We start from the raw sequence: 15,561 nt of genomic DNA on the forward strand, positions 1-15,561 counted from the left end.
ACTCAGATCTTGACCCAAATTCTGTTTGGTGATTGGTTTTGTGTCTCCAGTGAAATTTTTCTTCTCAAATGAAAAAAACAAAAACTTGCTGCCAAGAGACTGCACTTTTCACAAAGCACATTGGAGCCCAGTGCTGTGATGCTGTGGCTGTTTGTCAGGCCATTGTATCACCTTGCTCTGGAGCTTTAAGGTGTCAATATCAGGCACACTTAGGTCAAAGGTCTCTTTGCCTTCGTGTTTCAATTGGCTACCTCTTCTGCACTGCCTATGAGTGGAGTCCATCAAGAAGGACGTTCCCCAGTTTCACGTGGCATGAAGGCGGGAATGAGCTTTAACGTACCTCTATGTGTCCAAGCCCCACTTTTACTAAGGCACTTGAGATCCAAAATTGGAATTCATAATCTGGCCTAATTCTTGACCAGCTGAGACAATAAGAGCTTGCGCCTTAGGAAGCCTGACCACGGTAACTAGGGTGGTCTTGTATCCCTTGACAACTTGTCTGGTGTCACTGGGCTGGGGAGCCAGAAGTCCTGTGAATCTCTGTGTCCACCAAATTTTAATTATCCTGTAGTGTTTACCTTGCTTAACCAGACAGCACTAGTTTCTCTTTATATTTGATCTTGTGTTAGTTTATTTTCATTACCATAATGAAAATACCCAAGACTAGGTAATTTTATGAAGAAAAGAGGTTTATTTTGCTCCTAGTTCTGAAGGCTTGAAGGCATAATTCAACTGAGTATCAGTTAAGAGCTGGTAAGAACCTCATAGCAGATGATACTTAGAAGAGCAAGAAATCACATTGTAAGACAGGAAGTCAGAGGTGGATTCAAGAATCAGAGTTGTGCTTATAGTGACTCAACCTCATGAGAACCAATTAGGGATTCCATGAGAGAATTACGCTGGTCCCTCTGAGGCCAGCTTCTCCAAAGACCTGAGAATCTTTCATTAGGCTCCACGTCTAAAGATCTCACCATCTCCCAACATCACCACTGTCTAGATCAAGCCTCCAATATATGAATCCTTGAGTGAAACCAAATCCAATGCATAGCAGGTTTTATTAAGAATGAAGCTGTCATCTTATTCTAGTCACCTTCCCTGGGGCTCAGATCTTTTACTTCCTTTCTGGGAACAAGAATTCTTAGGTCAAAAGCAAAAAGATTTGTTCGCTAAGCTGCAAGTTCACCAGCGCTACCCGGTCCCCACCCCTGGTGTGGAGCTGCTTGGCCAATGGCTGTGAATTCTCTGTGTTACATTGAGCTATGACCTGGATTAGGGTCAGAGCCACAAGAGTTGAACCTACAGCATCTGATTCATGTCATCCGGGACAAATTTGTCTCATGGGCAAATGTAAATCATGGTGATCCTCTTCCCTTGTCCCACAAGCACAGCTAAAACAGGCTTCAGCTGTCTACAGGAATGTCAAGAAAAACATAAGCAAAAACACATTTAAAATTCAGAAAATAGAAGGGCAAAGTCCAACCTTTATGCTTCCTTTGTTTATTTGGCTATTTACTTATGTGATATGGGTGACCATGTTGGGATAAACATTTGAGGTGAGTTCATTTCCATGGCTTGATGACACAGCCTTTCAAAGCTGCCAGAGCAATTGCAAGCAACAAGGACTTTGGCCACAGTGGAAAGGCAGTGGCCTTAGTTTGGGGCAGAACAAGTGCCCAAATTGTGACACAGACTTTACCAGCCCTAGTGACCTATGATGGTGAACTGATCTCTCTAGGACTCACCCTCATCATTTGAAAATTCGGAATAACACGTATCACTTGGTAGGGTGGCCATGAGATTAGATCAATTATATGTAAAATACTTTACATCGACTATACAGCCTTACTGTGTGATGGTCATTATTCTTCTTGTTACCCTCTCAGATGCAGACACGTCCTAAAACAGATTGAAGAGCAGAGCAAAGCCCTGAGGCTTCACACTGTGGAGCTCCCGATCAGAATGGAGCACGCACAGTCAAAGGGCTTTGCCTTGCTCATCACAGAAAATGTTGAAGGCAGTTTCTGTACAAAAAAATGTCTCAGTCTTTGTGTGTCACGGATAGGCTACCAGAAGCGGATGAGCTGAAACTCCCATGCACTGTGCTGCCCATGTGACTTTGTGTTCTGGGAAGGAGGCCCATCACTCATGGAGCAAATGAATCGGTGATTCATTTATTCATTCACTCATTCATCAAGTATTTTTGAGTATTTATTATGGTCTAGGTGTAGAGGTCAGAACAGGAGCGGTTGAAACAACACAAGATCCCTTGTGGCCTTAGTCACTTTCCCATTGCTGGGTCACAGTATCTGAAGCCCACAACAGAACAGAAAGGTTTATTTTGGCTCATGGTGGGCTGGCCTCAAGTCAGGTGATAGGCCACAGAGGGTCATGGCAGAGGAATGGTGCCCCACCAAAGACAGCCAGAAAGCGGAGAGAAAGGAGAAGCTGGGCACAAGAACACACTCTTCCAGGTCTCCCCTTAGTGGCTACCTCCAATCAGCCTCCCCTCCTAAAGCTCACTCAGCCATGATCTCATCCGCAGATGAGTACAGTGTCCCCATGATCCAAGCTACTTCCATTCACATGACACTTGAGGGGACATTCGCCATCTAAACGATAACACTTGCTTTTAAAAAAATTTCTAAGAAAATCTGTAACAAAGCAAAATGCTTAGAGAATGAAGTCTAAATTTTCCGGCACCTCTCTTTGGGTTGCAGTGGGTTATAGGCAAATAGATTCCAGGCGTCTGTTCAGCTCAGTCAGCCCAACATTGTCCAGAATTGACGGTTGTGAAAGCTAATGAAAGGGGTGAATGAACTTTTACCTCTGATCATATTAAAATCCAGGAAAGTTCCTGAGTCCCTCTCTGAGGAACCACAGGCAGGAAAGGAATTAAACATTGTGGGAAAATGAAAACAAACAACCCAAAAATCAAAACAAAGCAAACAAAAACACCCTCACATTGTGGCATTAGAGACTTATATGTAAATCTTCAGCTTCCTAGCTGAGGAAAATTGGAGAAGATACACAGATTCTTTGAGGAATAGCATATCTCGAATCAGAGACATTTATCTTGCAGTGTTGCCACATGCATTAAATGACAGGACTGACACTCAGGAAGTTGGTTCTCTGGGTCTGTGGCAATGATTTCCATAATGTTGGAATACTGTAACTATAATTTAAAACACCTATTTGCACACATATACACACGTATACACACACACACACACTTTTTATATTGTCATACATTTAAAAAGACTTGTCAAATTTCAATTGTCTTCCAAGTTAGGGAATTTATAAAATGCAAACTACATTGGAACTGCTTATACACACACACACACACACACACACACACACACACACACGAATACACTATTAATTTAATACACTACTAATTTATTTAGTAAATTTAAAATTAATTAAATTTATTGGTACATTTTAAATATACATAATGATCAATTTCATCACAAGGACTTAGTGCCCATATGTGACTTAATCAGTCCCCTTCCCTTTTACAAAAGTTTTGTTTTTGTTTTTCCTTCTTTTCTCATTTTTTCTTCTTTTCCCTTCCTTCCTTTCCCCCTCTCAGTTGAACATTTTCTTCCTATTTCACAATATCTAGTATACAATCTGGTCCTAATTTACACTTTCAGTTTCTCACATCATAGAAACAATGTGATATTAACACATGTGTGTTCGATTTACTTCACTTAAGAGCCTGTCTCAAGGTCCATCCATTTAGCTGTAAATGTCTCAAGTTTATCCTTCTTGTGGCTGTTAGTACTCTACTATATAAAAAATAAAATAATCACATCTTTATCCATTCATCCGTGGTTGGGCATTTGGGCTGTTTCCAGGACTTAGCTATCACAAACTGCGTTACTATAAACACAGTTGTAAATCCATTGCTATGATGTTTTTAATTCTTTCAGGAGGATGCCAAGAAGGAGAATAGCTGGGTCAAATGGTACCTCTAGTTTTAGTTTTTTGAGGGATCTCCACACTGATTTCCACATTGGTTGCACCAGTCTACATCCCACTAACAGTGCGAAAGAGTTCCTTTTTCCCCACATCCCAGGCAACGTTCGGTATGGGCTGATTTCTTGATAACTGTTATTCTTTGTCAGTAGGATAGGTTTCAGCATTGTTTTAAACTGCATCTCTCAAATGACCAGTGCTATTGCGCACTTTTCATGTATTTATTTGCTGTTTCTACTTCTTCGTCTGAGAAGTTTCTATTTATCTCAGGTGCTCATTTTTGAATCGGATCTTTAAGGGGGAGTCTGGTTTTTTGAATTCTTTATATGTTAGTCCCTGGTCTGAAGAATAGCTGGAAAATTTGTCCTACTCAGTATGTTGTCTTTTCACTTTCTATGATTTCTTTTGCTACTTAAAACTTTTTGATAAGATGAGATCCCAGTTGTCGATTCTTTGTAATATTTGCCTTGCAGTCTGGGTTTTGTTCCTAAAGTGTTTGCCTGTGCCTGTGTCTTCAAGAGTTCTTTCTATCTATCTTCAGCAGATTTAGGGTTTCTGTATTAATATTTAGATCTTTGATCCACTTTGACTTTTGTGCATGGTGAGATACTTGCATCTAATTTATATAACTCCAAATAGGCATGACCAAAACAAGTCTATTCAAAAGCATACAATAATCAAGATTCCAGAAATTCAGCACAAGAGCAGAATATTAAAATCCATTAGAGAAAAGAAACAAATTATTATAAAGGAAAGCCAACAAGGATCACAGCAGACTTCTCAGCACAAACATTTAAGGAGAGCTTGGAGTAAAGTTTTTTGGGTCCTGAAGGAGAATAATCTCTAATCCAGACTGATGGACCCTGCAAAAATGTCTTTCAAAATCAATGGAGAAATAATATACTTCTGTGACAAAGGACAACTGAAGAAATTAGTGGCCACCAAACTAGATATGTCCTGAAGGACATTTTGGAAAGGGCATTTTAAAAAACCAAACAATATTTAGAGGATTATTTCAGCATAAAAGACAGTCCTTTAAGTAAGATCCTCACTTTGTTAAAAATGCAGCGTATTTATTCCATTTCACCGGCCTCGTCTTTTGATCCTTGCAGTCCTGAAAGAGGGTCAGTTGCATTTTCTCAGTGCAGAATGGAGAGGTGGGTGGGAGGGGGTATATTCTTCAGCTCCCTGTCTTTCTGGCTCTGTCCCTGGGTCCTTTAGAACCAAGGCTTGTGACTACAGGGTTGCACCCTGGTCTTCTCTTTCTTTGGGTCAATAGGTGGGGTGGGGTGGGGAGCTTCAGCTTGATGTAGGACAGAAGTTTGCAAACAAATCACGCTATACTGCATCTCATTGTTGGGGTCCCTGGAGCTGAAGCTGAACCCCTGAGAAAATGTACTCCCCCTTTTCTGTTATTGCCTTCAAAGATTTGAAGCTCAAACTTACTGAGTCTTTTTTATTCCTGGAGAAAGATTCTAAAGCCCTTGAAATGAATTCACATTTCATGGTCAATTAAGAGAGAGCTTGGATCTTAAACTCAGACAGACCTATTTTAGAATCCCACCTCAGCCTACATCTGTACAAACACAGTGTGCCATCTCTCCCAGTCACTCTTATTTGTAAAATAAGGACAATAACTAAAACCTCTGAGTATAGTGAGTATTAGAGACAGTCATGCATGTATATAAATTTCTTGGGGTCACTCTTCCAAGGCTGCCAGATGCAGCATGGCAGGTTTCATCCTTCCCAAGGGAGCCCGTTCCAGGGTTTAACTGCAGTGGAAATCTTGCCAGTTCTGAAGTCCCAGGTCTGTAACCTGTGAGGGCCTGCAGCTAGGATAAAAGGGTGCTTTACAATGATCTGTGCCCCCCTACTAAGCACTTTTCATTGTGTCTTATGAAGACCTGGATGCCCTAGGCGAACTCTATCTTTTGTGCTATGGCTTCTTTTTGGTCACCGCCTGGTCAGTGGACATGGATCATAAAATTTGTGACACTGAGCCTCTTGCAGTGTTCCAGTGCTGCTCATCCCCTGTGGAATGAACTGCAGCTTCTTCCAAGCAAATGAGAAGAGGAAGATTTCTTGCCACCTCCAGGGCCTTGAAAAGGATTGGTTCTGTGTCTAAACACAATACCCTTTAAATTGCCCTGAAATTGAGTTGCTTGTCTCCTTTAAGTGGAATCCTATGGACTATAAATCTGACTTGAAAGGGCTCAGTTTAATTTGACAAAGATGTTAAAAAGTATTTATCAAAAGGTAAAGGATTTTTCTATGCAAGATCAATTATGTCTAAATCCATTTCCCTAATGATGGGAGAGCTCTCTTTCTGGGGTCATGGGCACAGGGGTCCCTGTATACCTATGCCCAGGTAAGGCACAGCAGGGAGTCTCATATTGCAAGGATTAGCTGGAAGTTGAGCACCAAATGTTGACTGATGACAAGCAAGGTACCAACTGCACCAATCTCAGCATGTTTGGCTCTGTGTCTCCAGAATGCAGGGTCCTTACATTTTAGCCCTGGTGGCATCTGCTGGCTACTTATAGAGTTGGTAAAAAGAGAAAATGTGTCTTTTATTTCCTATCCCTTGATTCTGACACCTTCCAGGGGCACAGGGAAGTAGGTCACCTCTCTGGGTGAACAAAGTTTCAGTCTTGATACTGAAGCAAATTAGCTTCCTAAGGTCTCAAGGCACTAAGAAACAAGTATCTTTGTGCTGTGATTTCTAAAGGCTGATATGATGTGTGATGATAGGAGTAAAACAAGATGGGAGAAGTAAAGCATTATGGAAAGAGCAAAGCATGAATTGAGTACCAAAGAATGATGGGAAGAGCAAAGTATGATGGGAGGAACAAAAGATGATGGGAAATAATTCTTCAAGGCTATCTGACTTTCTAGAAGGCAAATACTGCAGTGTTGAAATATGGCATCAGTGAAATGCTGAGGGGAGCCAGCAGAGGCTGATAACTGTGGAAGGAAGTATTGTTTGCAGAAAGCAAAGTGTCAGGGGTAATATGCCTGGAAGCTATTACAAAAAGACACAGGAAATCACATGTATATGGGAAATCAATTGCAGAGTGAAGCAAGTTGGTCATGGAAGGTATATTAATAATGATAGTACTGACAATGGTAATAATAACAATGAACATTTTCTGAAAACTTACTGCATGTTGTATCTCACTTAATTTTCATAACAAGGCCAGAAAATAGGCACAATGGTTATCTTCAAGCTCATGATGCATTACTGAGTGAGGACTGTAAGGAAAGCTTGCTGTCTTACAATCATTGCACTTGTTAGCCTTTGAAGACACTCAATGAAAAGTGCAGTCAATACGAGGGGCTTGGTAACCAAGCAACAGGTACAGGCTTGTAATTCCAGCACTCTGGAAGGGGTGAGTGAGGCGGGAGGATCACAAGTTCCAGTCCATCTGAGCAACTTAACAAGATCTTACTGAAAAGACAAAATAAAACTTAACATGTTGGGAATGAAGCTCAGTGCAAATCCCCAGTACTGCAAAATAAGGAAAAGATTGGATGAGCAAAAACTCATTACCTGAGGGCCTGAGAACGAAGCTGAGGCATCTGCCTCCGTCATCCTTGCTTGAATATTGCAGAGCTGAGGAATGAGGGGAGGCAAAGCACACAAAATCTAGACAGGAGCCCTTTAATCTCAGCATTGTCCTCTGCTTTATGTTGCAACAGTCTCAGGACTTTTAGGTGCTTTATCCCTGTGCTGTCAGCTTTCTATTGCTGTAATGAAGAACTTGAAATAATCAACTTAAAGGCAGAATGATTTATTTTGGCTCCTGGCTTCCGAGGTTTCATTGCTTGGGCCTGCGGTGAGGTAGAAACATCTTGGAGAAGGGTGTGGTGGAGCAAAGCTGCTTACCTCACTTTGGCAGCAAAGCAGAGACTAAGGAAAGCCAGAGAGGAAGGGGCTGAGGCCTGGATTTGGTTCCCATTCACACGGTTCCCTGACCCCTCCCTTCAGTGAGGCCCACCTTCTAAATTCTCATTTCCTCTGAGTAACACCATCAGATTATAAGTAAATCTGTCTCTGGATTAGTTCAGTGAGGAAGTTAGGACCCTGATAATTCATTCCATTCCATGAATCTACCTCAAACACATGCGCTCTTTGCAGCACATCTTAGGTCCAAACCATAAGAAGCCCTGCTGAAAACTTCAGACTAAACCAAGCATGGTGGTGGATACCTGTGATCCCAGCAACTTGGAGGCTGAGGCAGGGAATTGCAAGTTCAAGCCCAAACTTGCTGATTGATGGAGACCCTGTCTCCTGTCTTGGAAGTTAAATATATATGGATGTAGATGGAGCTCAGTATGGAGGCCCTGGGTTCATTCCCCAGTGCTGCAAAAAATGAACATCTTCAGACTTAAAGAAGAGACTGCTTCACCAGGTCCTGTTAGTGCTGGGCAGTGCCTTCTCCTCAAGTCTACTTTTCATGTACCAGGCAGGGTGAGTGAGGCCAGCATGAGGCTGATAGCTGCTTACCGGCCTCCCAGACTCCCAAGCCTCCCTCTAAAGTTCTGCAAGATGGGAGGAGGGCCCTGGGCCCCAGGAGGATGAATTTACAAGTTGGGGAGTAGCCCAAAGCACAGGGTGTCCTGGCACCTTGGGGCAGCCCATTCCATGCATTGTGGAACACAGAGGAGGCAGAGAGGAAATGGGGAGGCATCTGGCTTTGCGTTTGTCTGAGAATGCTGCAGCGAGTTGTGTTGACATTTGAAAATAGAGGATCTTTTTACACTGTTTCAGTGGCACGTCTTGTAGACACGAGTACTTCCCTTTGCAGCTTAACAGTGTGTGAACAGTAAGCTTTGGGCAGGCCCTTTCTTAAGAGGTCCTGAAGTCCAAGATCTTCTTTGCCTAGACTGTAGGCATCCCAGGGAGCTGTGTGATCAGTCTACATAGAGACTCAAGAGAGAGCAGGACCAGAGCAGAAGCCAAGAAAATGTACAGTCTTAGAATGAAGACGGTCAAAGGGCCACACCACAGCCTAGAGGGGTTCATCTTTTGCCGTGATGCAGTCTCTGAATTACCAGTGCATCTAATGCAATTCGTTGGTTCTTAAAGAAGGGGAGACAGAGACCTCAAATCCACTCTAAGTGGGCCAGTGGTTCCAGGGCCTTCAGGGGGCAAGAAGTTTAATTTAGCACGGAACAAAGGAAATTCAGAGTAAGTTCCCTCATACCAGCCGACAAAACCTGTGTTGGGCAAATGTTGATGACAGCCAGGAAATAATGTACAATCAGAAATAAGATCCAGGTTTGGTTGTGTATACCTGTAATCTCAGCACTCAGAGGCTGAAGCAGGAGGATCACAAGTAGCCCACAGCAATTTAGCAAGACCCCTCTCCTTCAGGCCAGAAGGTCCAGTGCTAATGGAAATACTAGCAGATGGTCCATCTCCTTGGCTTGTGTTTCTGCCTCTGAGCTCACAGACACTTCCCCTCCTGCATAGGGTACCACAGAGCAGCAGAAGCAGAACCTGGAAGGAAATGCTGCAGCCCTCTCTTACTCCAAGGTTTCAATGGGGAAACCAAAGGTGATGAGAATCCTGGAGCACTGAGTATGTCTATGCTCTGTGCCAGGTTCCGGCTCTGTCCTTCTGGTGTCACCTGTCCCTGGCTGCCAGGACTTTCTGCACAATAGAATGCAGGAAGCTGAAAGGATGTGTTTCGGAGAAGACACAGCAAGGGCTTTTTCCATTTAGCTCAGATCCTGTACTCCCGTCATTCACCCCGACCCTCGGTGTCACCTCCTGCTTTGGGTTCCACTCAGAAATCTGAAGGGTCAAGGACTTTCCCAGAGGACAGAGCAATCCTCTTAGAGGCTGCCAGCAGTGTTTGACTGACACAGGGTTTTTAATATTAGAAGAGCAGGTTTTTAATGGCATGAAAATGTCTTTAATCACCGGAGCTACACTGCACGCAGAGCAGGTTCAAGGTGATGGGTTTGCTCTGGTTCTACATCTGCATTTCCATCGCACTTAGATTAATTCATATTTTAATTGCTTCTTTCCCTGATTGAAGTACCAGAAAGGAGCACTTTTATTCCTTTGATCTCTCATTCTCCTGAGCACCGCCAAGGTCAGGCACCAGGCTCAGAGTGGTGCTGGGGGATTTCCAGGGAGGGAGCCAGGAGGAGGCTGGCGTCCCCTCGCGAGCACAGGGAGGAGAGGCTGATGGGCTTCTCTGAGCCAGGCCAGCCGGCTTCACCAGACCAGAGCCAGACCTCCAGCACTTTATACATGTCACTTTTCCCTCTTGTGATACTGGGGACTGAACCCAGGACCTTTGCCCTGAGCTGCATCCCAAGCATCTTTTAGTTTTATTTTGAGACAGGGTCTCATTAAGTTGCTGAATTGCCTAGACTGGGTTTGAATTTGGGATTCTCCTGCCTCAGACTACCAGTGATAATTATATTTTAAAATTTTCAATGGATGCAAAGTGATTGTGCATTTTAATAGGGTAGAGTGTGTCATTTCAGTGCATGTACACAATGTGAACTGCAGATTGGGGTAATTGGCACCATCGCTTTTCAAGGCAGTAAGGGGCAGATAGAAACTGGGTATGCTGCAGTCCTTAAACATAAATGCTTGTAGGGGAACTTGAATCGGCCTGCTTTGCAATCCCAGCACTCTCAGAGGCTGAGGCAGGAGGATCCCTGGCCTAGTATAGGCAATACAGCAACTTAGCGAGATCCTCTTAAAACAAAATTAAAAGGGTCTGGGTATGTAGCTCATTGTAACGCCCTGAGGAATTCCATTCCTAGTACTGGAAAAACAAAAGCAAAATAAAAACCAAATAAAAACTAACTTTCGTTCAGCTCACTGTGTCATACACTGTGGTTTGGACAAACGCTTTGGTTCTTTCTCAGACACTGATGTTACTAGAATGGATCCACACAGCTGTCACCTGGAGGTCCCCTGTCACCCAGAGGTTCCCTGTGGCCTGGAGGTCTCTGAGTCTTCTGGGCCTATTGAATGACCTTGGTCTTGAGCTGGAAAACAAAGACCAGCACTGTTCCAAAGTGTCTGGAAGCCACCCTTGGGTGGCTCATGTGTGTTCCACTGCCTCTTCTGTGGGCTCCTTCATGCATGTTTGATCCTGCATCTCCTTGAGGGTCCACTCCTCCCTCTGCCAGGCTGAGAAAATGGCCTGGACAGCAGGCGTCACAGGCACAGAACTTGTGTTCTTGTGGGATAGAAGTTAGCTGATTTCCCTGAGGTTCCTCTTGCAGACACTTCTCCCATGGGGAGCACAGTGTCTCCCCCTTATGCAGTCTTTTGCCATTTCCCTTAACCACACAATCAACCATAGTTTAAACTATTAAGTGAAACGTTTCAGATATGAGCAGATCATAAGTTTTAAAATGTGCCCCACTGCAACTAGCTGGATGAAGAAAAAAACCTTTTTTTAAAAAATTGTGATTCTGAGAATTGAACCCAGGTAGTTTGCACTGAGCTACATTCTCGGCTCCTTTTTATGTTTCATTTTGAGTGAGGTTTCGAAAGTTACCAAGTGGCTCAGACTGGCCTGCACTTGGGAACTTTTTGCCTCAGCCTCCCGCAATGCTGGGAGTACAAGTGTCAGACATTGCAATTGGCTCTAGCCTGATAAAATCTTGCACTGTTTTACTTCTTCCCTCCTGGGATGTGAGTCGTCCCTTCACTCAGTTATCTACACTGCATGTGCTCCCTGGCCCTAGACATCTGGGGTACCTATGGTACCTCAAACAGCAAACACGGCAGCAACAGTGTGTCATAAAGCACTGGTGAGTGTGCCGGAGGAAAGTTAGCTGGGTGGAGGTCAGCACTATTCACAGTTTCGAGCACCCACCGAAGAAATGGAGTGTATCTCTCCCATGGAAGAGGGAAGGTGAGAGTTAAGTGCTTTAAGAATTCCTATCTGCTTCCACCAGCAGGAAGTCCTTCCAGGCCAGCCACTCAGCTGGCTAGACAGTGGAGGGTCACTTCTTGTTTGTCTTCTGGCTCATCCCAGACAGCCCATCCCTGCTGATTTCCTAACAAAGGACCCCAAGATAAGCAACTGGAAGTAGCAGTCAGGGATTTTGTCTGCCTGGGATGGAGGTGAAAACTCTGAAATCACAGTGGACTCAACTTCTTCTGAGACCCACAGGGAGAGCACTTCCTTACTCTTCTTGTTCTTGGGATGGCCACAAGCCCTTGGTACCTCTTGGCTTGCAGGTGTCTGTGATCATACTGTATTTCCATGTTGATCTTTTCTGCCTGTGTGGCCACCCTTCCCCCATGATTGCAGATTACCTTTGTCCTTTAAGAATGCTACCCATTGGGTTGGGCTCATCCTCAGCTGACACAACTTCACCCTCAAGGACCCTACTTTCTTTTGGGTTCCAGGGATTAGGATCTGAGTGTTTCTGTGGAATCCAATTGAACCCAAAACAGTTCCTCGGTTTTGAAAATTTGGGGTTGAGAAGTTCAGTTTTGCACAGTTTTATTCTAAACCTTTGGATTCATGTAGAGCAGATGGTGGGCAGGGAAGAAGATGAAAGGGCGAACAGGATATGTGTTTGCTGGTGATGTCCAATGAAGGCATCCAAGTATCTTCCTGAGGAAAATTACTTCTCTTCCTAGGATGGGCTGTGCTGATGGCCCTTAAAGTAAGCATATTTTCCACCCATCTCATTACTATTTAATAATCTCAACACTATTTAATAAACATCTCACTATATATGAGATATTTTTCATTGTGTTAACTTTTGTATTTCTCACCACCATGCTGAAAGTTAGATATTGTTCCTTTCTTTTCAAAACCCTGGGATGGAGGCCCAGCCAGAGCAGAAGTCAGAAAGCCAGCAACGACGCTGGCCACCCTGGAGTGGAGGCCAGTCTGTGTGACTGTACTCGGTTCCAGCTTCCTCCCCAAGACACCCAGTCCTTTTGTGACTCTCTGGCTGCCCATCTTTTGGTTTCGCATCTTAGTGCTGCATGCTGCAGGGACTGCTGCATCAGGGTCCCAAGGTTTTCAAGATAAATCTGCTGTTGCAGGGCAACACCTTTCTTCGCTTACCTTAAGGAGAGGAGAACTCCAAACTCAAGGTCACTGGGCTGCAATGCAGTTGTCACAGGAGTGCACTTCCTCTCCTGGCCTGGCGGAATGTCTGCTCCTAGTCTCTGCTCCTTGTTGCTCCCAGTTTCTGGTGGTCCCAAGCATTATAACTGTGTCACACAGCATTATGATCTCCACCTGTGTGATCACATAACCTTCTCCTTCTCCTTCTTCCTCTTCCTCTTCCTCTTCTTTTGTACCACTGATTGAAGCCAGGGCTTTCTTATAGAGCTACTTCCCAGCTCTTTTAAAAAACAAACATTTATTTATTTGTTTAGACAGGGTATAGCTCAATTACTCAGGTTAAGCCCGGACTTGCAGTCCTTCTGCCTCAGCCTCCGAGGAGCTGTGACTGTAGGCAGCAGGCACTACCACTTGCCGCCTCTCATGTGTGAAATCTATTTCCCTCTCTCTGTGCACATATGTGACTATGTATCCAGACCCACATGCACAACCCAAGATCATCTCCCCATCTCAAAATTCACAGCTTGAGCACAGCTGTAAATCCCTTTGCCAGAGTCAGAACCACTCACGGCCCTGCAAATCCCATGTGTCCATGTCCTGGCGGGCTGCCACTCAGTCCTCCCCCTACCCTGTCTTTAGCTATGGTTTGCAGGCCCTGGGCTCATTGTCCTTCCACACCCTGGCTCCTGCCATGGGTGGTCAGGGAATGCAAAAGAGGACACTCCTGTGTGTGGCCTGCTGAGAAGATGGCACACTTGGCCACTCCAAAGACACCCAAGGGAGCCGGCCCTGTCTGCATTTTATAAAACTGTTGCAATAACACTTGCTTGAAAGTGGGCTGGAAAGCCTCCACTGAAGATGAAAGTGTGGGCTGTTTGGGATGGCAGATGGCTGCTCCGAGCCCCCAAGATCTCATAAACCGGAGATCTAGCACAGCCTGGATGAGGAAGTTATTGTCCTTTTGGGGGAAAGAATTCTTCGGAGTGAGAAGCGGCAGGGAGGATGCCTGTTCACTGACCAATGACAAGACTGAACAGCAAATCTCCAGCTGCAGGAAAGGGAATTGGCACCTCTTAGCTTGCAGCCCTATGGATGACAGTCATTGTTGTAAATTGGTCACAAATGTCTGGGTTTAAAAAAATCCCCAAGCATTCATCAAGCTTTTCTGCTGCAGTACCTGGGGTTGGAAACCTTTCCCCTACTTTCTGCTTTAAGCATGTATTTTTAGTGAAAGCTGGTTGCATCCTTAGTGGCCTTGAAGAGCAAGGCATTTGAATATCTTTACGGACACATGGCACCCTGAGGCCAACAGCTAAAGGTCAGTGTCAGCTCACTAAATGTTAAGTTCAGGGTGCAAAAATGCACCTGATAGTCTCCTTTGAAGAACAGCTGCTCTGCAGTGCTATCTGACAGCAGTGTGGATCTCAGCGGGTGGGGTGGATTGGATTTGATTGGCTACAGCTAAGAAGGTGAAAACCAGATTGGGAAAAACCCTGGCTTGATCAAGGCAGGAATGTGCCTTTTTTGAATCTCTGGGAAACACTCCCTATGAATGTCACTATAAATGTGTATGTTTTGTTCCAAATGCTAACATTTTCAAAAACAGAGGGGGCATCATTAGTAGTTAAGCAGGAGTGTCAGGCATATGTCTGGACTCTCTCAAATTTTTGTCCATCTCTGAATCATTTTGACCCTGGGACAAACCATGCAGTATTTTAGTTTGTATCATTCTCTTTCCTCTGGCGTGTGCTCCCCAGTACCTTCTACTTAGAAACCATCATTCTGGAGGGAGAGGGGAATCTTAATTTATGTTTTACTTTATGACTGGGGACACAGTGGGAAATCAGAAGCAAGTGGTTTTTGGCTGTGTAGTAGCACAGAGCTTAGAACTTTCTTTTCTCCAGAAGAGAGCAGGGCCTCACATCTCAGCTGTGACAGCAGAGACCCAGCCCTGGGTGCCCCACAAAGTGTGGCTCACACAGAACCCCTGCCTTGTGATGCTGTGGTTGTGCTGAGGGCACCTGAGGAATCAGTCAATACTATGACAGCACCAGCTCCTCGGGCCCCTGTGCATGGTCACAGAGGGTCCTGGAGATGACGTCTGCGTGCAAAGCGGTGAGTCCTGAATGCTGACCTTTTGCCTAAAGGGGAGGTTTACCAAGTTTAGAGGTCAGAGGATTTCTTAGGATATGTGTATAGGTGAATGTCTATTATTTCTGTGCAAAGAGGTGAGCAAGAGAGAAAACCTACAAGTATCCATGGAGGAGGGAAGGGTGAAAGAATAGGGAAGAGGAATGACGAGAAATGGAGGGAAAGGGAGAAGGGAAATGAAGGGAAAGAAAAAAAGGAAAGGAGGTGGAGAGGAAAGGAGAGGAGAGGAGGGAGCCACAGGAGGGTTTGGCATTCCGCAGTAACTCTGCATAGTATAGCTCATGAGGAGATTGTTATGTTCTGGAAAAAAGAGTAAGTCTGTAAGCAAGCTTCCCACTTAGATATCGGTGACTGTGCTGCA

Source organism: Cavia porcellus, unplaced genomic scaffold (assembly GCF_034190915.1).
Source record: "Cavia porcellus strain 051 isolate PalLab524CR breed Dunkin Hartley unplaced genomic scaffold, mCavPor4.1 scaffold_23, whole genome shotgun sequence".
Taxonomy (NCBI): Eukaryota; Metazoa; Chordata; class Mammalia; order Rodentia; family Caviidae; genus Cavia; species Cavia porcellus.